This window comes from Phocoena sinus, chromosome 7 (assembly GCF_008692025.1).
Source record: "Phocoena sinus isolate mPhoSin1 chromosome 7, mPhoSin1.pri, whole genome shotgun sequence".
In the NCBI taxonomy this organism is placed as follows: domain Eukaryota; kingdom Metazoa; phylum Chordata; class Mammalia; order Artiodactyla; family Phocoenidae; genus Phocoena; species Phocoena sinus.
Window position 1 is genome coordinate 91771954 of NC_045769.1, and position 25224 is coordinate 91797177.

Below are 25224 nucleotides of genomic sequence, written 5' to 3' on the forward strand. Positions count from 1 at the left end.
AGACGGGCGCGAGCCGCGGCTAAAACCGCGGACCCCAGAGACGGGCGGGAGACGCTAAGGCTGCTGCTGCCGCCACCAAGGGGCCTGTGTGCGAGCACAGGTCACTCTCCACACCCGTCTTCCGCGGAGCCTGTGCAGCCCGCCACTGCCAGGTTCCCGGGATCCAGGGACAACTTCCCCGGGACAGCGCACGGCGGGCCTCAGGCTGGTGCAACGTCACGCCGGCCTCTGCCGCAACGTCACGCTGCCTCTGCCGCCGCAGGCCGGCCCCGCACGCAGTGCCCCTCCTTCCCCCATCCCCCAACCCCCGGCCTGAGTGAGCCGGAGGCCCCGAATCAGCGGCTCCTTTAACCCCGTCCTGTCTGAGCGAAAAAACAGACGCCCTCCAGCGACCTACACGCAGAGGCAGGGCCAAATCCAAAGCTGAGCTCCTGTGAGCTGTGAGAACAAAGAAGAGAAAGGGAAATCTCTCCCAGCAGCCACAGAAGCAGCGGATTAAAGCTCCACAATCAACTTGATATACCCTGCATCTGTGGAATACCTGAATAGACAAGGAATGATCCCAAATTGAAGAGGTGGAATTTAGGAGCGAGATCTATGATTTTTTTCCCTTTTCCTCTTTTTGTGAAGGTGTACGTGTATGCTCCTGTGTGACATCTAGTCTGTATACTCTAGCTTCCACCATTTGTCCTAGGGCTCTATCCGTCCATGACTTTTTTTTAAAAATTCTTTTTCTTAATAATTAAGTTTAATTGTAATAACTTTATTATACTTTACCTTCGTTCTTTCTTTCTTTCCTTCCTTCCCTCCCTCCTTTAGACAACGAATCACCCCAAATTGAGGAGGTGGTCTCAGGGAGCAGGATTTATGATTTTTCCCCCTTTACCTCTTTTTGTGAAGGTGTATGTGTATGCTTCTGTGTAAGATTTTCTCTGTATAGCTTTGCTTCCAACATTTGTCCTAAGGTTCTATCCGTCCCTTTTTTTTTTTTTCTAAATATTTTTTAATTCAATAACTATATTATACTTTATTTTATTTTTACTGTATCATCTTTCTTTCTGTCTTTTTTCCTTCTTTCCCTCCTTCCTTCCTTCCTCCCTCCCTCCCTCCCTCCCTCCTTTCTTTCCTTCTTTCTTCCTTCCTTCCTTTCCTCCTTTCCTTCTTTCTTTCCTCATACTTCTACTAATTCTCTCTACTTTTTCTCCCTTTTATTCTGAGCCGTGTGGATGAAAGGCTCTTGGTGCTCCAGCCAGGAGTCAGGGCTCTGCCTCTGAGGTAGGAGAGCCAACTTCAGGTCACTGGTCAACAAGAGACCTCCCAGCTCCACATAATATTAAACAGCGGAAATCTCCCAGAGACCTCCATCTTAACACCAGCACCCAGCTTCACTCAACGACCAGCAAGCCACAGTGCTGGACAACCTATGCCAAACAACTAGCAAAACAGGAACACAACCCCACCCATTAGCAGAGAGGCTGCCTAAAATCATAATAAGGCCACAGACACCCCAAAACACACCACCAGACGTGAACCTGCCCACTAGAGAGACAAGATCCAGCCTCATCCAGCACAACACAGGCACTAGTCCCCTCCACCAGGAAGCCTACACAACCCACTGAAACAACCTTAGCCACTGGAGACAGACATCAAAAACAACGGGAACTACGAACCTGCAGCCTGCAAAAAGGAGACCCCAAACACAGTAAGATAAGCAAAATGAGAAGACAGAAAAACACACAGCAGATGAAGGAGCAAGATAAAAACCCACCAGACCTAACAAATGAAGAGGAAATAGGCAATCTACCTGAAAAAGAATTCAGAATAATGATAGTAAGGATGATCCGAAATCTTGGAAGTAGAATGGACAAAATGCAAGAAACAGTTAACAAGGACCTACAAGAACTAAAGATGAAACAAGCAACGATGAACAATGCAATAAATGAAATTAAAATCACTCTAGATAGGATCAATAGCAGAATAACTGAGGCAGAAGAACGGATAAGTGACCTGGAAGATAAAGTAGTAGAAATAACTACTGCAGAGCAGAATAAAGAAAAAAGAATGAAAAGAACTGAGGACAGTCTCAGAGACCTCTGGGACAACATGAAACGCACCAACATTCGAATTATAGGGGTTCCAGAAGAAGAAGAAAGAAAGAAAGGGACTGAGAAAATATTTGAAGAGATTATAGTTGAAAACTTCCCTAATATGGGAAAGGAAATAGTTAATCAAGTCCAGGAAGCACAGAGGGTCCCATACAGGATAAATACAAGGAGAAACACGCCAAGGCACATATTAATCAAACTGTCAAAAATTAAATACAAAGAAAGCATATTAAAAGCAGCAAGGGAAAAACAACAAATAACACACAAGGGAATCCCCATAAGGTTAACAGCGGATCTCTCAGCAGAAACCCTACAAGCCAGAAGGGAGTGGCAGGACATACTGAAAGTGATGAAGGAGAATAGCCTGAAACCAAGACTACTCTACCCAGCAAGGATCTCATTCACATTTGATGGAGAAATTAAAACCTTTACAGACAAGCAAAAGCTGAGAGAGTTCAGCACCACCAAACCAGCTTTACAACAAATGCTAAAGGAACTTCTCTAGACACGAAACACAAGAGAAGGAAATGACCTATAGTAGCGAACCCAAAACAATATATAAAATGGAAATAGGAACATACATATCAATAATTACCTTAAATGTAAATGGACTAAATGCTCCCACCAAAAGACACAGATTGGCTGAATGGATACAAAAACAAGACCCTTATATATGCTGTCTACAAGAGACCCACTTCAGAACTAGAGACACATACAGACTGAAAGTAAGGGGATGGAAAAAGATATTCCATGCAAATGGAAACCAAAAGAAAGCTGGAGTAGCAATTCTCGTATCAGACAAAATAGACTTTAAAATAAGGACTATTAAAAGGGACAAAGAAGGACACTACATAATGATCAAGGGATCGATCCAAGAAGAAGATATAACAATTGTAAATATTTATGCACCCAACATAGGAGCACCTCAATACATAAGGCAAATACTAACAACCATAAAAGGGGAGATCAACAGTAACACATTCATAGTAGGGGACTTTAACACCCCACTTTCACCCATGGACAGATCATCCAAAATGAAAATAAATAAGGAAACACAAGCTTTAAATGATACATTAAACAAGATGGACTTAATTGATATTTATAGGACACTCCATCCAAAAACAACAGAATACACATTTTTCTCAAGTGCTCATGGAACATTCTCCAGGATAGATCATATCTTGGGTCACAAATCAAGCCTTGGTAAATTTAAGAAAACTGAAATTGTATCAAGTATCTTTTCCGACCACAACGCCATGAGACTAGATATCAATTACAGGAAAAGATCTGTAAAAAATACAAACACATGGAGGCTAAACAATACACTACTTAATAATGAAGTGATCACTGAAGAAATCAAAGAGGAAATAAAAAAATACCTAGAAACAAATGACAATGGAGACACAACGACCCAAAACCTATGGGATGCAGCAAAAGCAGTTCTAAGGGGGAAGTTTATAGCAATACAAGCCCACCTTAAGAAGCAGGAAACATCTCGAATAAACAACCTAACCTTGCACCTCAAGCAATTAGAGAAAGAAGAACAAAAAAACCCCAAAGCTAGCAGAAGGAAAGAAATCATAAAAATCAGATCAGAAATAAATGAAAAAGAAATGAAGGAAACAATAGCAAAGATCAATAAAACTAAAAGCTGGTTCTTTGAGAAGATAAACAAAATAGATAAACCACTAGCCAGACTCATCAAGAAAAAAAGGGAGAAGACTCAAATCAATAGAATTAGAAATGAAAAAGGAGAAGTAACAACTGACACTGCAGAAATAAAAAAAATCATGAGAGATTACTACAAGCAACTCTATGCCACTAAAATGGACAATCTGGAAGAAATGGACAAATTCTTAGAAATGCACAATCTGCCAAGACTGAATCAGGAAGAAATAGAAAATATGAACAGACCAATCACAAGCACTGAAATTGAAACTGTGATTAAAAACCTTCCAACAAACAAAAGCCCAGGACCAGATGGCTTCACAGGTGAATTCTATCAAACGTTTAGAGAAGAGCTAACACCTATCCTTCTCAAACTCTTCCAAAATATAGCAGAGGGAGGAACACTCCCAAATTCCTTCTACGAAGCCACCATCACCTTGATACCAAAACCAGACAAGGATGTCACAAAGAAAGAAAACTACAGGCCAATATCACTGATGAACATAGATGCAAAAATCCTCAACAAAATACTAGCAAACAGAATCCAACAGCACATTAAAAGGATCATACACCATGATCAAGTGGGGTTTATTCCAGGAATGCAAGGATTCTTCAATATACGCAAATCTATCAATGTGATAAACTATATTAACAAATTGAAGGAGAAAAACCATATGATCATTTCAATAGATGCAGAGAAAGCTTTTGACAAAATTCAACACCCATTTATGATAAAAACCCTCCAGAAAGTAGGCATAGAGGGAACTTTCCTCAACATAATAAAGGCCATATATGACAAGCCCACAGCAAACATCATCCTCAATGGTGAAAAACTGAAGGCATTTCCACTAAGATCAGGAACAAGACAAGGTTGCCCACTCTCACCACTCTTATTCAACATAGTTTTGGAAGTTTTAGCCACAGCAATCAGAGAAGAAAAGGAAATAAAAGGAATCCACATCGGAAAAGAAGAAGTAAAGCTGTCACTGTTTGCAGATGACATGATACTATACATAGAGAATCCTAAAGATGCTACCAGAAAACTACTAGAGCTAATCAATGAATTTGGTAAAGTAGCAGGATACAAAATTAATGCACAGAAATCTCTGGCATTCCTATATACTAATGATGAAAAATCTGAAAGTGAAATCAAGAAAACACTCCCATTTACCATTGCAACAAAAAGAATAAAATATCTAGGAATAAACCTACCTAAGGATACGAAAGACCTGTATGCAGAAAATTATAAGACACTGATGAAAGAAATTAAAGATGATACAAATAGATGGAGAGATATACCATGTTCTTGGATGGGAAGAATCAACATTGTGAAAATGACTCTACTACCCAAAGCAATCTACAGATTCAATGCAATCCCTATCAAACTACCACTGGCATTTTTCACAGAACTAGAACAAAAAATTTCGCAATTTGTATGGAAACACAAAAGACCCCGAATAGCCAAAGCAATCTTGAGAACGAAAAAAGGAGCTGGAGGAATAAGGCTCCCTGACTTCAGACTATATTACAAAGCAACAGTAATCAAGACAGTATGGTACTGGCACAAAAACAGAAAGATAGATCAGTGGAACAGGATAGAAAGCCCAGAGATAAACCCACGCACATATGGACACCTTATCTTTGATAAAGGAGGCAGGAATGTACAGTGGAGAAAGGACAGCCTCTTCAATAAATGGTGCTGGGAAAACTGGACAGGTACATGTAAAAGTATGAGATTAGATCACTCCCTAACACCATACACAAAAATAAGCTCAAAATGGATTAAAGACCTAAATGTAAGGCCAGAAACTATCAAACTCTTAGAAGAAAACATAGGAAGAACACTCTATGACATAAATCACAGCAAGATCCTTTCTGACCCACCTCCTAGAGTAATGGAAATAAAAACAAAAATAAACAAATGGGACCTAATGAAACTTCAAAGCTTTTGCACAGCAAAGGAAACCATAACCAAGACCAAAAGACAACCCTCAGAATGGGAGAAAACATTTGCAAATGAAGCAACTGACAAAGGATTAATCTCCAAAATTTACAAGCAGCTCATGCAGCTCAATAACAAAAATACAAACAACCCCATCCAAAAATGGGCAGAAGACCTAAATAGACATTTCTCCAAAGAAGATATACAGAATGCCAACAAACACATGAAAGAATGCTCAACATCATTAATCATTAGAGAAATGCAAATCAAAACTACAATGAGATATCATCTCACACCAGTCAGAATGGCCATCATCAAAAAATCAAGAAACAATAAATGCTGGAGAGGGTGTGGAGAAAAGGGGACACTCTTGCACTGCTGGTGGGAATGTGAATTGGTTCAGCCACTGTGGAGAACAGTATGGAGGTTCCTTAAAAAACTACAAATAGAATTACCATATGACCCAGCAATCCCACTACTTGGCATATACCCTGAGAAAACCAAAATTCAAAGAGAGTCATGTACCAAAATGTTCATTGCAGCTCTATTTACAATAGCCAGGACATGGAAACAACCTAAGCGCCCATCATCGGATGAATGGATAAAGAAGATGTGGCACATATACACAATGGAATATTACTCAGCCTTAAAAAGAAATGAAATTGAGCTATTTGTAATGAGATGGATAGACCTAGAATCTGTCATACAGAGTGAAGTAAGTCAGAAAGAAAAAGACAAATACCGTATGCTAACACATATATATGGAATTTAAGGGAAAAAAATGTCATGAAGAACCTAGGGGTAAGATAGGAATAAAGACGCAGACCTACTGGAGAACGGACTTAAGGATATGGGGAGGGGGAAGGGTGAGTTTTGACAGGGCGAGAGAGAGTCATGGACATATACACACTAACAAACGTAGTAAGGTAGATAGCTGGGGGGAAGCAGCCGCAAGGCACAGGGATATTAGCTCGGTGCTTTGTGACAGCCTGGAAGGGTGGGATGGGGAGAGTGGGAGGGAGGGAGACGCAAGAGGGAAGACATATGGGAACATATGTATATGTATAGCTGATTCACTTTGTTGTAAATCAGAAACTAACACACCATTGTAAAGCAATTATACCCCAATAAAGATGTTTAAAAAAAAAAAAAAAAAAAAAAAAAAAAAAAAAAAAAAAAAAAAAAAAAAAAAAAGATGAGTATGAGTGTGACTCATAGATTGATCCAATCAATTATCTCAGCAGAAACGCTGCCGGTTTATTTTGAAGGGGACAGAGAAAGGACAAAATGAAGGAAGGCTGTCATATTTCTGAGATTCTACAGGACAGGACATCGAGCTATCAGCTATTAACATGTGCTATCCTTCAAGAATAGAGAACACCGACCTCAAAGGTGATTCAGCGGTCAGCAGGGCTGTCATTGCCACCGTGAGCCCAGAGGGCATAGGTCCATCAGACACATCTGTCTCCTCCTCGGTTTGAGGGTAAGGTGGGGTACCACCTCAGTTTCAGCAGGCTAGGCTGCCACCATTCAGGGCCTCAAGGGAAAGACTGCCATCCAGAGCTACAGGGGTAACACTGCTACCCCGGTGGGCCCAGAAAACAGAGCACTGAGCCAAAGAGAAATGTTTTCAAGCCTTTAATCTAATGTAATTTGCCCTGCTGTGTTTTGGGCCTGTCTGAAACCTATGACCTCTTTCTTCTTTCCAATTTCTCCCTTTTAAAATCGAAATGTCTATCCTATGCCTGTCCCTGAAATTGTATTTTGGAAGCAAATAAATTGTCTGGCTTCAAAGGTTCAAAGGTGGAGAGGAATTTTGCCTCAGGATGAATCATACCTCAAATCTCACCTATATATGATTTAGATAATGTACAGATGACATTTTGGACTTAGAGTTGATGGTGGAATGGATTAAGACTTTTGGGCTGATGGAATGGGGACGAATGTATTTTGCATGTGAGAATGATGAATTTTGAAGGTCCAGAGGGTGGAGTGTTATGGACTAATTTATGTCCACCCAAAATTCATTTCAGAATACAATTGCATTTGGCAACATATACAGACACACCAAGAGCTCCCACACAGAGGAAAGGCCATTTGAAAATACAGAGAGAAAGCAGCCATCTGCAAGTCATGGAGAGAGGTCTAAGAAGAAACCAAACCTGCTGACACCTTGTTCTTGGTCTACCAGCCTCCAGAACTGTGAGAAGACAAATTTCTGTTGTTTAAGCCACCCAGCCTGTGATATTTTGTCATGGCAGCCCTAGCAAACTAATACAGGATTTGAGAGAAATCTAGGCTGAGAATCAGATTCTATATTCTACTTTATTATTTGGTAAGATCTTCCAAGTTATCTTTTAGCTCTAATGGAAGGGCCTAGCAATTCGGAAGAATAATCTGTGTGTGTAAGCTTGAGTGGATCATTTTCTGCATCACAAAAAGAAATCCTCATCACAATAGTTTCTGGTCAGGATCCTCTCAGCAGTGGCTTTGAAAGGAAATCATACAGTATATTCAATCTGAGTTCTCCATTCAAAGCACTCTAGGTCTGGAAAACATTAACACTGTAAATTGTGGATGAAAGAGGAATCCAGAGCTGCTGAAACAGAGAGGCAGACATGCAGGTCCAGCTCAGGCCCTTCAGAAGCTAGTTTATTAGCCCTGCATTTAAAATCTTGATGGAAATGTTAACACTCCACTCAAGTTGTTTAACCTCCATCATGAAGATCACTGGGAAAACTTAAGTGACTACCAAGAGTTTTCCAGAAGTGGTCCTCCAAAAGGAGGCTAATTCACTTTAGTTTTAAATGCTGTGAAATGTCCAGGCCTACTTCTCATGTTAAAAGGACAGTAACACTCACCCTAAGTTCAATTACAACCATGATTGGAATCATGCCCCCAGGTACATACAAGATACATAATATCTCTCACACAACATTAAAGTTCACCATTACTGATAGAAGCAGGAAAAATTAACGATTAGCTACAACTTGACATGTTCTTTGTTCTCTCATCCCCATCACCCTCCACAATACACAAAGTATGCTGACACGTCCAGTCTTTGTTTTCATCATTATACCTCTCAAAACTGCTCTTTCCATCTCACCTACTAACAGCTTTCATCCAAGCCCTCATCATATTGCATCTAATTATGATTCTGATCTAATTGGTTTTGAAAAAATATTATTCTCTCAAATACCTTTTCATTCATTTTCCTATTGCTTTCTATCCATCAGTTGAGTTTTGCAGACCCTATCTCCCCACATTTCCAATAACAAAGTCAATACATTCTATGTTTGGAAAGTGATACCACTTTTTCCTTTCAGTTACTGACATGTTTTATCCGTAATGCCTCTGGGGACTAGAACAGGACTGAGTAAGTGCCACCTGTGGTGGCTGGGGCCAATGTTCTGAGGTCCAGTAAGAACAAATGTTAGTTAGTGAGAGTTAACCTTCATTGAGCACCTAATCTGTGCCAGAAACTATGCTTGGCATTTCACATACATTCACTTGTAGTTTTTATAAGAAATCTATGAGCTAAGTCCTACTGTAATTCCTATTTTACAGATCAGAAAATCAAGATACAGAGAAAATAAATAAATTGCCCCATTCACAAAATATCCTCAAATTCAAGCCTTTTATTTGAGCTTATTTATTTGAGCCTTTTATTGAAACTTGTACTCTCTGGTTCAAAATTTAAAACTTTCACAAGCAGACAATGGAACAGGAATTTTCCCAGGCAAATATCATATGTCCTCGTAAATCTTTAAGATCATGTGGTTAGCTACACAGGGAAGACGTAGTTAAGAGCCCTGGTCTAGGAGTAAGGAAATGTGTTCTGATTAGAAATCTGTTGCTGTGTTACTATAGGCAAGTCCCTTCTCCTTGCTGGGCTTCAGCATCTTTATCTGTGAAATTAGGGTATTAAACTACAGTATCACTAAGGCACTCTTCAGTGATTCTTATTCTCCCCTCCTCCAGTAATATATATATCCTCTGCTACTACTAAATCTATGTTAATTTGTACATGTCCGTGTGTGTGTGTGTGTGTGTGTGTGTGTGTGTGTGTGTGTGTGTGTGTGTATGGGGGGTGGGGGGATTTTAAGAGAGAAAGAGGAAATTTTTTTTATAATGAGAAGCAGAAAGCTGGACTAATGATATGTAAAAAATATATTCGTTCCTTTTCCTCCTATAATGGTGTGCAATTATTCGTATCTTAGTGCCTTAAGGTTGTTGAGAGCCTGAGTCAACATCTCTACAATGATTTTGGCCACCCAGTCATGATCCCAAGATGGATGCAGCAGTAAGTAGGGGTAGGAGGGAAACATTTTTGGGGAATCCCCTGCCAAGCCTTCAGTTAACATCTTCTTGGGTACCACTAGGTTATACGCTTATTCCTAAACCTGGAGTTGGGTTTGGCTTCCTTGAAATCAAGGAGCTGAATAATCCTGTAACAAAATAGTAAGGCAGTGGCTTTGGGGAGGTGTGCCACAACCAAACGTATGACACAGTCTATATTCTCACATACACAGCTGCCAGAGAAGTATTTCTCCAACACATACATGGAAAGGTCACTTCTCATTTTAAAGCCCTTCTATGGTTACTATTAAAGAATCAACTCTTAGAGAAACATAGAATACTTTTTTATGATGTAGCTCCCTTCTTTCCAATTTTATCTTGGGAACCAATGGAAACATTCTCCTCAGTTTTCTAAACATTCCATTTGAATTCCAATCTCTGTTCCTTTGTTCACTCCATTGCTTTCCTGGAATGTTCAACTTCCTCATTTATCAAACTTTTACTGAGCATGTTCTATATGCCAGGTACACAGTAGGTACTAGGGCATGCACATATCATTGAAAAAAAAAGATTCTTTTCTTCGGATTCAACAGTCCAGTTGCAAAAACATGCATATACATAATCAATTATAAAAAGTAACACAGGGCTTCCCTGGTGGCGCAGTGGTTGAGAGTCCGCCTGCCGATGCAGGGGACACGGGTTCGTGCCCTGGTCCGGGAGGATCCCACATGCCGCGGAGCGGCTGCGTCCGTGAGCCGTGGCCGCTGGGCCTGCGCGTCTGGAGCCTGTGCTCCGCAACGGGAGAGGCCACAACAGTGAGAGGCCCGCATACCGCAAAAAAAAAAAAAAAAAAAAAAAAAAAAGTAACACAAGTCATTAGAATAGAATAAACACAGTTTCCTCTGAAGTTACCTTAGTTCTATGCAAACTTCTGACTCAACTTAAGTCCCAACTTCTCTAAAAAGTCACTGATCTCAGTTCAGAGTGATCTCCTTTTCCAGCTGGACTTTGTAGTATATTTGTGCTAGAAAATTCATGTAACATTTCATATATAAGTTACACAAATATAACTTTTCCCATTTTAAAAATATGGGCTTCGTAGCTCTTCTAAATTTTATCTTTTTAAAGTACAGAGATCTTGTCTTAAATTTCTTTATTTCTCTAGAACTCATATATCACTCATTTTTTCATTCGCTCAATTTATCACTCACTTATTTAGTTGCTCCTATGAACACAGCAAGATGCCAGGTACTGGGCCGAGGTGACAGGAAGGAAAACACAAAAATAGTGAAGACACAGTCCCCAGCCTTAATGACATTTTAATCCAGCGGGGAAGAGGAGGCAGACAAATAACCATAAAACAAAGCAGTTTTTAATAAGTACAGAAATAGAAATACAGAACTCCATCCTACAGAAATGTAAGATAAGAAAAAGGTACAAGAAATAAAACAATTTGAACACCGGGGAAATGACTGTAAAAGTGTTCCGAAGTGCCTTGTGGGTAGCCCAATCAGGATCCCACAACTGAAGAGCTACTTCTGTTATAAGGCAACAGGAAAAAGGGACTCTTACCTTCAGACAATTGAGGAAACTGAGGCATTTCCTCAGGACCTCAATGAGAATCCTACTACTGAAGATCTAGTTTAGTCATCAGGCAATAGCAAAGAGGCTTCCACGAATTCTTTCTTTCCAACACCTGAGGGCATTGAGGAGTTTCTCCAGGACATCAATGAGACATATGACACAAGAACCCCAGCTGCACCAGAGCCAGAGCTCTACGTACCTCTGACTGCCCGTGATGAGGACAGCCAAAAGGAGTCAATCCAGAACGAGGTGACCTCCTTTCAAGAGAGAAACCCTACAGTGGCATCCCTGATGACAGATGGCAGTGACATCCCAAAGACATTGATCACTGATTGCCAAGCAACAGACACCAATGCAAACAAGATGACAATTCCCATCGAGGGTAGCCAGATGAAGACCCTCAATGACGACCAGAGCCTCTATGGAGGCAAAATAACTTTCAGTGAGGACCAGACCCTCTATGGGGGTCAGATGAAGAGCCCCAGTGAATGCCAGACCCTCAATGAAGCCCAGATGACCTTCAGTGGGGACCAGACCCTCTATCAGGGTCAGATAAAGACACTCTGATGAAGACACTCCCCATGGAGTCTCTATGATGCCACATTCCTCGTCATCATTGCCATATCCTGGATTTCTGTACATTTCTGGTTCCCATTTGATCCAAGGACAACCCCTAGAAAAGCAGAATTGGAATCTCAAGATTCAGAGATGTACGTTGCAGAAGAATTCTGACATTCTGAAGCCCTATATTTGCACATACCAGGACTGTGGGAAATCGTATTCAAAATCTTCCCACCTGCGAATCCATGAGTGCCAACACACTGGTGAGTGAAGACTGAAGGATGCGAGTGTCAGGAAAATAAAGATTTCTGCCTTTACAAAACTTTGGGATCATTTGAGATCACTGCCACCTCCCTCTCAGTCTAGGACCCAGAAGACCCTAGAAAATGTCGGCAAATCTGAAAGGGTATAAAAAGCAGTCCTAAGAATAGACTCTAGTTCTGGGCCAGAGGCAACCCAGCTGCAGCCTTTTGTGGTTGACTGCCTGGGATGATGGAAGAAGTGGAGGGATTTGTTTGATCTCTTAGGATGGTCTTGACCCTACCTCTCCTGGGACTTCTCTTCATGAACTCCTGTAGGCCAACAGATAACCCCCTTCCTCAAACTTCTTTACTCACCACTGACCTGCGTCTTCCCCTCCTGGTTTTCTTTTTCTCTTCCTCTCCCTCCTTCACAGTTTTCCTCTCAGCCTTCTAGCCCATCCTGCCCTCCTTCTCTTCCTTCCCTATGCACCCCTTCCAGTCTCCTGTCTGTCTCTCCCTGTCCCACCACAACAGGCCCAACCCCTTTTCCTTCTCCATTCATTTCCAACTTCCCTGTCCCATGCTATCCTGAAGCATGACAAGTCTTCCTTTCTTTCTCGGGTCCAGGAGGAAAGCCCTACAAATGCAACGTGAAGGGATGCACGTGGGCATTCTCCCATTCGGATGAGCTCAACAGACACAAGAGAAAGCACACTGGAGAGCGGCCCTACCTGGGTACCAAATGCAAAAGTAACTTTGCATGATCTGATCACTTAGAGCAGCATCAGAGGGTCCACAGATAAATTTCTTCCATAATGACAAACCCATTAGCCTATGAGGAAATGAGATGAGCTGCAAGATTCTCTCTACAAGGCTTTGCTCGGTACCTAGCTCTGTGCCAGCACACAGTAGATGCTTAATATTAGCTGTAAACTTTTAAGGTTTTCATTTATTTTTTTCTGAAACATACAAAAATACATGTATGCATTTCAGCAGAATCAGAAGCACTCTTCAGTCACTTTCCTGTACGTGGTGAATGTTTTCATCGTCAGTGTGCTATGTATGAATCCTTGTAGATCACTGCCTGTGCATTTACTTCTGTGTGTACATCTAAAGATGTTTATATGTAGACAATTGTAGTGTATGCATAGTTCAGATGTGTAAAAAATGTAGTATTTCATATCTGAGCTCTTGTTTCTTTGGAGGTCTATTTCTATGGCATTAAGAGGAGAGGGACACTTGGTCACTTCTAGTGTCAAGTGGTCTCAGAATAAACGAAACTCATTTGGATGAACTTAATCTATTAAAAAAAGAAAGAAAGAAACTGTGAAACAAGCTAGGGAAGGCTTAACATAGGAAAGATAAGTAGATAGCAAACCGTGAAGGGATGTGGGAATTTGAGCTTTAATCAGTGGACTTTAGACTGGGGGTAAAGGCCAAGGAGGGTGATCAAAGGTTTTCAGCCAGGCAGTAACATGGTCAGTTAAAATGATTAATCCAGTAGTGGTGGGACACGGGTAGAAGTGGGATGGAGGAGAACACCACTAGAGAGGGATTTAGGAGATTCCTGCAGCAAATTAAATGGAAGGGAAAAGAAACGTATTCAGTTCCCTGGCCAAGCCCCCTTTGACACCTGTAACATAGATGGTGTGTGTTATTTTCATTTAGCACTAGTTACAAAAAGAGAAGAGCAGGTGGGGATGTTGGATTCCATGACTGGACATGGGCAACATGGAACCAGAGAATCTGAGATGAATTCCATGTCTTACTGGTAGTTGTGACATCTTCCCTACACCAAAATATTTCCCCTGTCCACTGTCTCTGTTTCTAAAAATACACAATTTGCTCTTCCTCCTTTGCTTCCTTTATTCCCTGTTAACTCTCTCCTTCTACTTTCCTGGATCCTACATAAAAATCTCACGCAATTGCCCTTTTCACATACTATTCAGCTGGGGATCATATTGCTTAATCATGCTAAGCTACGTTCTAAAGTACAATCTTCTTAGGAATTAACAGTCACATAATATCGATCACAGCAAGGAAACATCATGTCCCCAACAGTGATGACCAAGAACCTACACAGTGAAGGAAAATCTTATTCAAAACCCAGAAAACAACAAGTTCATAAGAAGGCTGGTGATGTCAATTAAAAGTTCATTCATCAGCACATACAATTGCCTTTATTCTTTGATCTTCCAGGGCTCTGAAAATCTGGCTTAAACCACAGCACTTGTCAGCTCCAGGACACAGGGATTTGACAGCTCCCAAGTCCATTACAGCTTTGTCTCAGATCAATGAGGTGACCTTAAAAGAAACCCACTTTCCAGTGCTCCAGTTTCCTTGCAGACAAAATGGGAATGATACCAAGTTTTCATACTTGACTAGAAGCACGAGGGCAAAGCCCACTGAGGACATAAGGTGTTAAATAACAAACAAACAGAATGGAATATGTAATTCAATCAATCATACCCCGACACTGACTGTGCCCATTTATTATTACTCTTCAATTTCTAAAGTGATGGCAAAATGGAATTTCCACTAATTTTTCAAGAACTTGAATCTGATTCTTATAATCCTGGGCTTTATGTTGTTGATATATTGTAGATATAATTTTTGTGTGCTCCAAGAGGCTTTCTGCTTGCAGGGCATTGCTGTAAGTTGTGGATAATTTATTTTCTCCTGCTATTATATTGTGTAAATTACCATGTTGGCAATATTTTAGCCTTTCACACTTTGAATCAGTGCCCAGAATAATTCTAACAAGATTTTGATTCTCTGGAAGCAACCTCAAGAAAGAAAGCCCTTCAAAACGCCTGCATATTCATTTAAACTACAGCTTCGAGAAGAATCTCCTCCAGGTCAATTATAAGGTGCATCTGAATGGTAAGTGATACTTATCTCATCTCCCTGCTGATCTCTACATCCTCCTTTGTTGCCAGAAACAATGGCAGCATCTTGCCAGTGGAGCACACATTTCCCAGCCTTTCCACCTTCGATGGAAAGATGCAAGTTCTAGAACTGGAACCAAATTTGAAGCCCACCAGAAACCTCAAAAAGGAAATTGATTCCAGAGGTCCAGCCATACAATCAAATCTGTGGTTTCATTTCATCACCCAAAGAAGATATTTTGGGTTTCAGCCAGGAAATGTCTCATTTCTTAATATTAGGAGTAACCAGGAACCGTCAAAAATGGGCGTTGGACTGCCGGGTGAAGACAGACAGGTGCAGAAACAGACACAGTGCCGTGTGATCATGGAAGGCTCAGTAAGGACACGGTCTCCACACAATTTTTGCTTTGATTCTGAACAGAGCCTCACATAGCAGTAGGAAACGAGGAAACAAAAAGCTTCTATATTTTTTTACCTCCCCCAATCCCACCACTACCCCAGTTTAATAGGAAAAAAGTTTCTAGAACTCACTAGAACCCCAGGGACTCAACCCTGCCTCTACCAAAATCTGCAAGCTCAGATGCAGGGCAGAGAAAAATGTATTCCCTCCGTAGATTTCTAGAATGTTTCAACCCTGACTACCTGATTGTCTTGGGAAGGTATTCTTTCCTAATATTCTTGACAATAACAAGGTAGTATGTTGTTAGTGCTAACTAACTTCATAAGGTTCTTATAAGAATTCAATGAGCCAATAAATGCCTGTGTTCCTTGCCCAGCATATGCCACAATAAAAATTTTCAACTGTCACCATCCATAAGGTACCATCATCATTGACATAATCTTAATAATAGGGATCGTCTAACAATGTAGGGAAACAGGTTACATCTCAATATAGGTAGTTGTTTTTTCCTTAAGAACCTCCTGCTCCAAGTCAGGATTGAGTATGGGCACTAGGGAAGGACAGGCCCAGCTATAGGGAAATTAATAGATTCATTTCCCCTCACACGCTCCTCAAAAATGCATATTAACTTTTATTTATTTTAGCTAAGCTGTCCTTTTATCTATTTATGCCTCTATCTAAAACTGCAAAAGTAGTCTGAGAAAGGGAAAAAAAGGCCCTTAGAAATACTTTTAAATTTCTTCCAGTTTATCAATGAACTTAATAAGCTCTCCAGATACATCTTACAAAGTAAAGAAGCCTTCAAAAATATTATAGTAATTTTGTTTTCTCCAGTAGTACAGAGCATTCTAGGTAACTGGTAAGATACATCATCATCAATTTTACAAGTGTTCAGTTAACAGTGAAAGGAAAAATTACAAGAGAAAACACTTTCTTTTTGATGCCTTTTAATATATTTGGATGGAGCTCCATTGCCAGATTTTTCACTGGAGCAGAGTTTTCACCTCAAATTGCAACTGAATGATGACAATTCCACATGTTCTTGCTCTAACTGCCTGGCAGACCAAGCAGTTTTTGACAGAGCCAGAAACTCGCCAAGATTTTTGATCAAATGAATAATTCGCTAAATTGAGATCACTGTCACTCTTTTTGCTATCTTTACTCATTTAGTGAGTGCTACCGTGAGAAGGGTTCTGCCACGTGCACCAGGAATAGGAAACAAGTGAAAGAGCTTGAGTTTTGCCATCAAACTCATAAATCTCCTCTGAACAGCAAAAGAAACATCAGACTCTAGGACAGAAGAAGCATAAAACCTGAACCACAGATCCACAGTCAAGAACAATATCTAAGGTGGAGTACCCCTTAATGGTCACCTAGTTCATGTGACTGTTCTTAATGTTCAGTTGGCTTTCTGCAGACCAGATTTCAAAAATTCCTTATCCCAAACTTGTAACAGGCAGGAATGGCTTTTTGTTTCACAACCGTCCAGGCAGGGCATAGTTTTATTTACTAGGGCAGCATTTCTCTAATTGCAGTCCAAGGACCCCTTGCACAAGTCCCATCACAGCTGCTTGATTAAAACCCAGATTTGGGGGCTCCACTTCTAAATCATCTCAATCAGAATCCCTGTAATAGGTTCTGAAAATCTGAGTTTTTAATGAACTATCTAGGTCAATCAGAGGAAAGCATGTACTTGCAATGAGAACTGACATCGTGACCCAGAAACATCAAACCTACAGGTATTCATTATGTATAGAATCATTTCCAAGGCAGTATTGGGGGAGTCCAAGAAAAAGAGGTCATGCCCAGCCCCTTCAAGCAACTTAAGTGCAATCTGATATGAATAACGACAAAATAACAAAACTGCTTAGCCCTGAAAGAGGTGAAAGCAAAGTGAGGGTCTTCACTAAGCAAGTGGCCGGTTGCCTGGTGAAGAGCTGCGTCACCTGTTCCCTGCTGAGACTGTTGCCTGCTGTGCTTTTCTAGCCTCTGTAGGCAATGGAGAGCTGCAAAACTGAGGCTGTTTTCCCCTTAAATTCCTGGAATTCATGTTTGTCACATCCACAAGAAAAGGAATGAGGGTTAGGCTCCCGTGGAATGTTAAAACTTTTCCACAAGGAGATGTGGCTGTCTGGATAGCATAGACGCCAAGCACCATCTCTGCTCGGACCACCCTGCAAGCCTGCCCCACGTCTCCAGGGTCTGGAGCAGAGGCCCACCTACAGCTCCAAGCAACGTAGAGCTGAGCGTACAATTTAGATGAAGTGTGGCGTAGATAAAACAAGTCTAACGAAACGGATTCTGCTGCCTTCTAGCAGACGCTCTAATCAGTTTTTAAGCCGTTCTATATTAACGAACTACATAGACATCATCTCTTAGAGCTTATCTTCTAAGAAAAAATTCCAATATTTAATATGACTGATTCATAAAATTATGATTTCCTGGAGCAGGAAAGAAATACAGTCAGCCCTACATATCCAGTTTCCGCATCTGTGGATTCAACCAACCAAGAATCAAAAATGTTGAGAAAAAAATTTCCGGAAAGATCAAAAAAAGGCAAAACTTGAATTACATTGTGTTTACACCTATATACATAGCATTTACACTGTATTAGATATTATAAGTAATCTAGAGATGATTTAAAGTACATGGGAAGGTGTGTGTAAGTTATATGCAAATACACCATTTTATATAAGGGACTTGAGCATCCGTGGATTTTGGTATCCTGCAGGGGGTCCTGGAACCATTCTCTCACAGACACCAAGGGATGACAGTATAGGAAATTGTTCATAGCTTCAAATATAGGCTTTAAACCAGACACTAGCTTGTCTGAGCTCATTATTTCACACACATTAGATGATCCAGAAAATTGGGTTTGATACATTTTTATTTGGATTGACGGATGGATTATGGGGACAAGAACTGCAAAGCACGCTTGGACTCCAGAAATGGTGGCAAATACTTGTCCCCACATTATTCAGTAATATAACAGTGCCCCAGGCAGGTGTTTTCCCAAACATTAATCATTGAGCCCAGTGAGAGAAAAACTGAGTTCCTTCTTTCTGGAACATAGGGAAGTAGCTGAGGATAATATTTCTGCTTCATGGATTCTTAGAGGTGGTGTCAGTAAATGTTTAGGTAGGTATCTAATCCAGCATTCTGTAGGCAACACAGGAGTTAATGTACATCTGTATTCCGTGCACGGGTTTTCATATGTATACATCAGAACATAGAAACTAAGCTGGGATCCCAGAGCTCAGTGGGAGCTGCAGGGGCAGTCTGACATGCGGAGACGAACACTGTCTGTCCCTGCCAGAGCAGTTTCTCACTGAGCCAAGCTCCCATCATCAAGTGTCATTATCTGTAGGAAATGAGGCGACAATTCTGTAAAAAGGGGATATTTTGAACCATGTCTGCAAAAATGTAAAATACGAAGAAAAATCTTTCCAAATAAACACATCTTCAGCATAAGTAAAAACTGAATAATAAGACTGATTCTAGGATTGATACTGAGAGGAAGACAGAGAAAATGAGAAAGGGCTAGATCCTGCTGGGGAACCCCTTTTGCAGATTAAGCAGGAGGGTCAGAGCCTTTTCTCCCCACCTCTGAACCATGGTTTCCATGACATCCACTGCACTCAGGAGCATAAATCCTACCCAAAAGGAGACGATCATAAGGTTGCTACCTGAAGCCACTGCAAGTACTGCATTTTCTAAGTAGCTTGAATGATAAGCAGAAAACAGCATGGTGTGGGAAGACTTAGACTAATAAATATGCCCATAGCTCTTGACACATCCAAATCTTGAAATTATTTGAAGGTCAAGTTCACACAAGAACACTTTTTTCAGTCAGACTGAGACTGCAACTGTATTCCATTTCTCTAAATTTTAAGAGCATTAGTGTTGAATAGTCTAATATCTCACATAGTCTTTACATTAGGATACAGACACCCTGCAAAAAGGTGCGTGCACCAGTGACTTACAATCCTTTAATTACAAATACAGATTATCTTTTCTATCTGAAGGTCCTAGTAGCCCACCACCCCTACACTTTCATCTAGGAATTTTTTCGGCAGTAGTAAGGTGAATAGCCTGGAGCTATCTGTGTTCTCCTTCTCTATGCCCTTGATTGCCAATGGCAGGAGTAGTGAGCTGCTGCCTGTGTTAAATGGTGTGCCTTCTGGCTATGGAACAAAGTTTACCTAAGTGGTCAAGGCAGAGATCAAACGTGCAAATGAGTCCTAGCTTAGTAGTGAAGCTGCCATAACTAAAATAAGCAGCCAACATAAAGAATCCTATGAAAAGTATGTTAGTGTATTAAAAACCAACGTCGTTATTAAATACCTACTCGCAGAGGCCATCATGCTGTTCACTGTCAAGTAATTAAACAGGCACTAACATTAGGGGTGATTTTCAGCTAATGTCAGAGGCATTCCTCTCATTAAAGTCTGCCGAATCACTACATCATTGCCCAAAAAAGTGAAATTCAAACTTGCTGAAGGCATAAAGAAATCTATTTCCATCTTGCCTAATTATCAGAGGTGTAAATGCGTCTGATTTCAGGATTAGAGGAACAGAATCCCCATGACAATTATATACAGCAAATTTCTTTTGATAACTGTGAAGGAAGTTTCCCAAATCTAGGGAAAAAAAATATTTGTTAACATCTGTATTCAAAGTGTTGGGAGTTCATTTATGCAAGGTTTGCACGTAAGTCCTGAGCACATCTTGTTGCTTTATCCCAATCAAGACTACTCAATTTTTTAATCTTTCATTTCCTTTAAGACTCCTCAGTTTTCTTGGTTAAAGAAATGGTTTCTGAATGTAATGTTTCTTAAGCTCAATTTCACCACACACGGCAAGCAGAATACCTATTTCAGAAGCTTATAAATTTCCCCAAAATGGCAAACAAGTTCATCGCGCTTGGTTTGCTGCTTAGTTCTGCATAACTTTTTGTTAAGAAACATAGTAGAAGATTACAAAGTGTAGAGTCTGCTAGTAATTTAGCAATGAACTGCATTTACTGAACCACAAACGTCTAACAATCAATCATTCAGCAAGAACTTAACAAATCCCTCACCTCTGTGCAGCCTAATCCCAGGCATTACAGGGCAACCAACAATTCTAAACTGCCCCTCTTTTTCAAGCTACTATGAGAGTAAAAAGTAATGTATCAAAATATTTTTGGCACCCTAGGTCAGAGAGGTTTTTATATATTTTATACTTATTTTCCACCAATTTCTCTTCTCTTCCCAACCTTGCCCTCCATATTTAATTATTTAGCTAGGCATACATGTTTATGACTTTTCACTTTACATATAAGAGGTGACAACATTAAGAAGAAGAAAAATACATTTCTTCTTAGTTTTACGATTTTCTTTTTTCTTTTTTTTTTTTTTTTTTTTGCAGAAGATTCGTATACAGACAAAAGGTTTCGCCAAAATATCACAGGTAAGAATAAGCCTGAACTGCTCCCAACCCTCATCTATTCAGATTAGAATAGAATCCCCAGGACTAGGACGGGGAGAAAGAGACTGAAGGGAACCAACAAGAGCATAAATATTGATGCATCTCAAAGAACAGGATCCTATACCCTGCACAAAAAATAGAAAAATACTAGGAAGGCTTATGGGATCAGAAAGCAAAAGACCTGTACCTCACTTCTCAGTTAAAGACACAGGGCTCCTTCCCAGATAAAGACCTGGAAGATGAATGGTCACCTGCTACGATACATAGGCAGACAGGGTCTTCCACAGCCTTACCAGGATTTCTTCTCTTTTCATGGTGCAAGAGCACAGGATGGAGGCCATATGTCCAAAGGTGACATAGAGACAGCAGAGGGAGCAATGGCCTTGTGAGGGCCACATTCATAAGATACAGAGATATCTCCCAAGAACCCTAATTAGATGGAAGCGTAACTGAATATGCCACCCCACAATATGACTGAAGGAGTTCAAGACTTAACCACCCCCAAATATGCTGCTTCGGTATATAGATTATTTTGAGCTGCAGACACTTGAAAAACAGCAAATGCAGGGAGAGGATTTTTCTGAACTCCCCTTATCTGCCTAAGGACAGATCCTTCAAAAGGAACTCAATTGTCATAAATCTCCACCCTGGGAGTTTTATCAACCAGGGAAGATTGAATTTTTAACACAAGAGAGGAGATGTTGAAACCATACCTGGACAAACTTTGTCACAAACTATCATCCTTCCCATCTGTTCTTCTAAGGACCCATTCATCCTCCCTAAAACTCCAATACTCTCCCCTAACAGGCCTTCATCCTCTCTCCCCTTTCCCTACTAAGATAATATTTAAGTCTCAATTCTAAGCCACCTTGGGGAGTTACTCATTTTTTTTCTGGGTATCTCCCATGGAGACGTGAGGTATACATATATAAACTTCTGCTTGTTTTTCTCTTGTTAATCTGTATTTTATTACAGGAGTCTCAGCCAAGAACTCAGAAGGGTAGAGAAAAAATTATTTTTCCTTCCCTACAACTGAATGCTCAAGGACTCGATGAGGCATAGAGTATCTTAGCGGACTCGAGTTTTGACACAGAGCAATGAGGATCTAATGGCCCAACCAAAGTATTTTCCCAAGGCTTTGGCATCAAGTCCTCTAGAATTTGGACTAAACTGTAGGGAAAGAGACAGTATAACTCCTCACTGGGATTGTGTGTTGACCAGCCCAGTGAGATGATCAAAAGGGAAATTCACTACTTATAAGTGATGAAGAAAGTTGTACTTCTCTCCTATCTTAAAATTGTAGGTTGATATTCATAGTCAGCACTCTGGCATAAAAATCATTAGCACATAATCAGATCCTGCCTTACAGGTAGTAAGAGCTCTGGGATCTATCTCACTTTTACGGAAGGCCACCCACATAACGACGTTGTGTTAAGAGTTAAACATAAGACACTCTTTAAGAGTGATCTGGGGGCTTCCCTGGTGGCGCAGTGGTTGAGAGTCCACCTGCCGATGCAGGGGACGTGGGTTTGTGCCCCGGTCTGGGAAGATCCCACATACGGCGAAGCGGCTGGGCCCGTGAGCCATGGCCGCTGAGCCTGCGCGTCCAGAGCCTGTGCTCTGCAAACGGGAGAGCCCACAACAGTGAGAGGCAGAGCTGGCCAATGGAGGGCAGGTAATGTTCATCCAAGCTGGTTGTCAAGGAAGGGAAATTAGAGAGGATTAGAGAGGAACAGAAAGGGCAAAGAAAGGAAGAAAAAAGTGGGATTGGCATAACATGCCACAGAGTCAGGAGAGTGGCTAGCTAGGAATAGAATGTGTATGACGTAGAATAAAATGAAAATAATTGACAGTAAGGTCACATGGGCTTAAACAACATTACATTTTGCATGACCATATGAGAACAGCAGTGAAAGACTCAGTCTATATTAGGAATCTCTTAAATATGGTCATTTCCAACATTAATAAGCAATTTTAAAGAAAGGGTTTTCTGAGAATAATTGGCACACCAGATGGTCTTCTCCTTATCCCAAGTGTCTGTCTGGCTGCAGGTACAGATAATAAACTGCAGAGTGAAACAGCATAATAGGCAAGGAGGGAGACTTCCGAGGAGGGTCTTTCATCACCAGCACTTCGAGAGAATGGCATTTACATGCAATTGATTTTCAGTGGTGAAATTATGCTTGTGATGTTCCGTTGTAAATACTGACAGCATTAAAAGGAATGTCTAAAAGACGAGCACTAAAATGTCACCAGAAAAAAGCTGACCAGTATTTATGCTAAGTTCCTCAAACTGCAACCTTTTTTTACATAAGTAGTGATGCCTCATGAAACAAAGCAGATAAGTCTCTAGAGCTGTGAAGTGAAAGAAAATAAGTATGCCTACCTTCTCTGTCATGTAGGAAGATACCCACTGCCTCTCATCATAATGACACAGGGGTTTTTCCCCCTCTCCTTTGAGGATTTTCAGATAGGAAAGCTTACATCTCTCCCATATTGAACTCAGAGGATGAATAGACAAAATAAATCACCATAAAAATACAGGACTATTAGAAATATTAATAGATTCCTGGTATTGAATAGGGTATCAATTCTCGATGGGACTTTGCCATTTAAGCTTGAAACATGTTTATCTATTTAATGACAGATTAGACTGGCCACTTGATAGTGATGGGAGGAAAAAGAAATCAGAGTCTACTGCTTCTCTGTTAGTTGTGGTAAAACAGAGGCTAACCAGCACAATCTGAGAATTTTCATTCAGCTGAATTTCTGCAAGCTTTTAGTTGAGAACTTTATCATTTTCTGCCTCAACATCTAGCAGTTTCATTAGGGACTATTGTTAGCCTGTGTGCTAATTCAAAAAAATAAAGGCTGCAGTCTTTTGATCTCCAATATATTTCTTAGAATTACATGCAATTATCGTGAAAGAAGAAACTGAAGAATTGTCCTGGAATTCATTTTAAGAATATTATTACTCACATAGTACACTTATTAATTTAGAGCAAAATATTTTATTGGATTACTAATTATATTACAGAACATTATATGATATTTTTGAGTTTGTGCTAAAATATCCTTGGAATGAATCATAATTCTAGGATTAATAGACTTATAGGTTTTGAAAAAAAAAGAAAGGTTTTCTTTGAAATATTGCAATTAGTGCTTTGCACTGCTACCAAATTATACTTTCTTTATCCAGTTATTCTAAGAAATGTAATTTAGAGTGCTTTGTGCAGAATCTTATTATAACTTTGAATTTTGACTGACATTTTCCATCAAAAGATAAATTTATTGAGAAACACCAAATGTGGTAAATTCTGAAGCTGTTACAGAGAGTTAAATACCTTCTGCTATGTTCAAAAACAAGCATATGCATAAAGGTACATTTGCCATCTCATATAAGAGTCTGGGAATTTCAGTAAGAATCACAATCAACCATTTATCTGGATTCAGCCAAGTAGTAAAGCTACTTGTTTGAGTTGAGGATTTATGCCAAAGTGATGGAAGAGTTTATTAAAGCAGAATAATTGGCAGAAAATAGGCCCCCTCTTCAAAAGCCCTCAGAAAATTTTTGAGCTAAGAAACAGTTAAGTGTTCAGTTCCTGAGTATCTATTAGACTGTGGCTTCCTAACATGAAGAAGGTAGATGAAATCAATGAAAAGCCAATCAAGCAAGTTGCTGGCCTCAGGGAGGGAGTTGCCATGACTTGGCCAAGGTCACCTGAGACAGACTAAATTTTGAGCACAAGCCTCCTAACTCCAACCTCAGGTCTACACACTATGAGTCTCCTGATTTCCTCAGAAAAGAAAATGGTGGGATTTTGTTCATTTGTTTATTTGTTTAGTTGTCTATGTGTTTCCATATATGCCACGCTGGCAGGCTGGATCTGCATAAACTGGCTACTTCTTGGGAAAGGAATTGAGAGCACAGGTTGGAGCTCAGGGTGGCCTCATAAAAGGAACCTGAGGTGAAGCCTAAAGCACAAGGTTTAAAAGCAGGATCAATAACCGTTAATACCAGTGCGAAAGAGTACAAAGTACACTAGAAAGGGAACAGAGATATGCA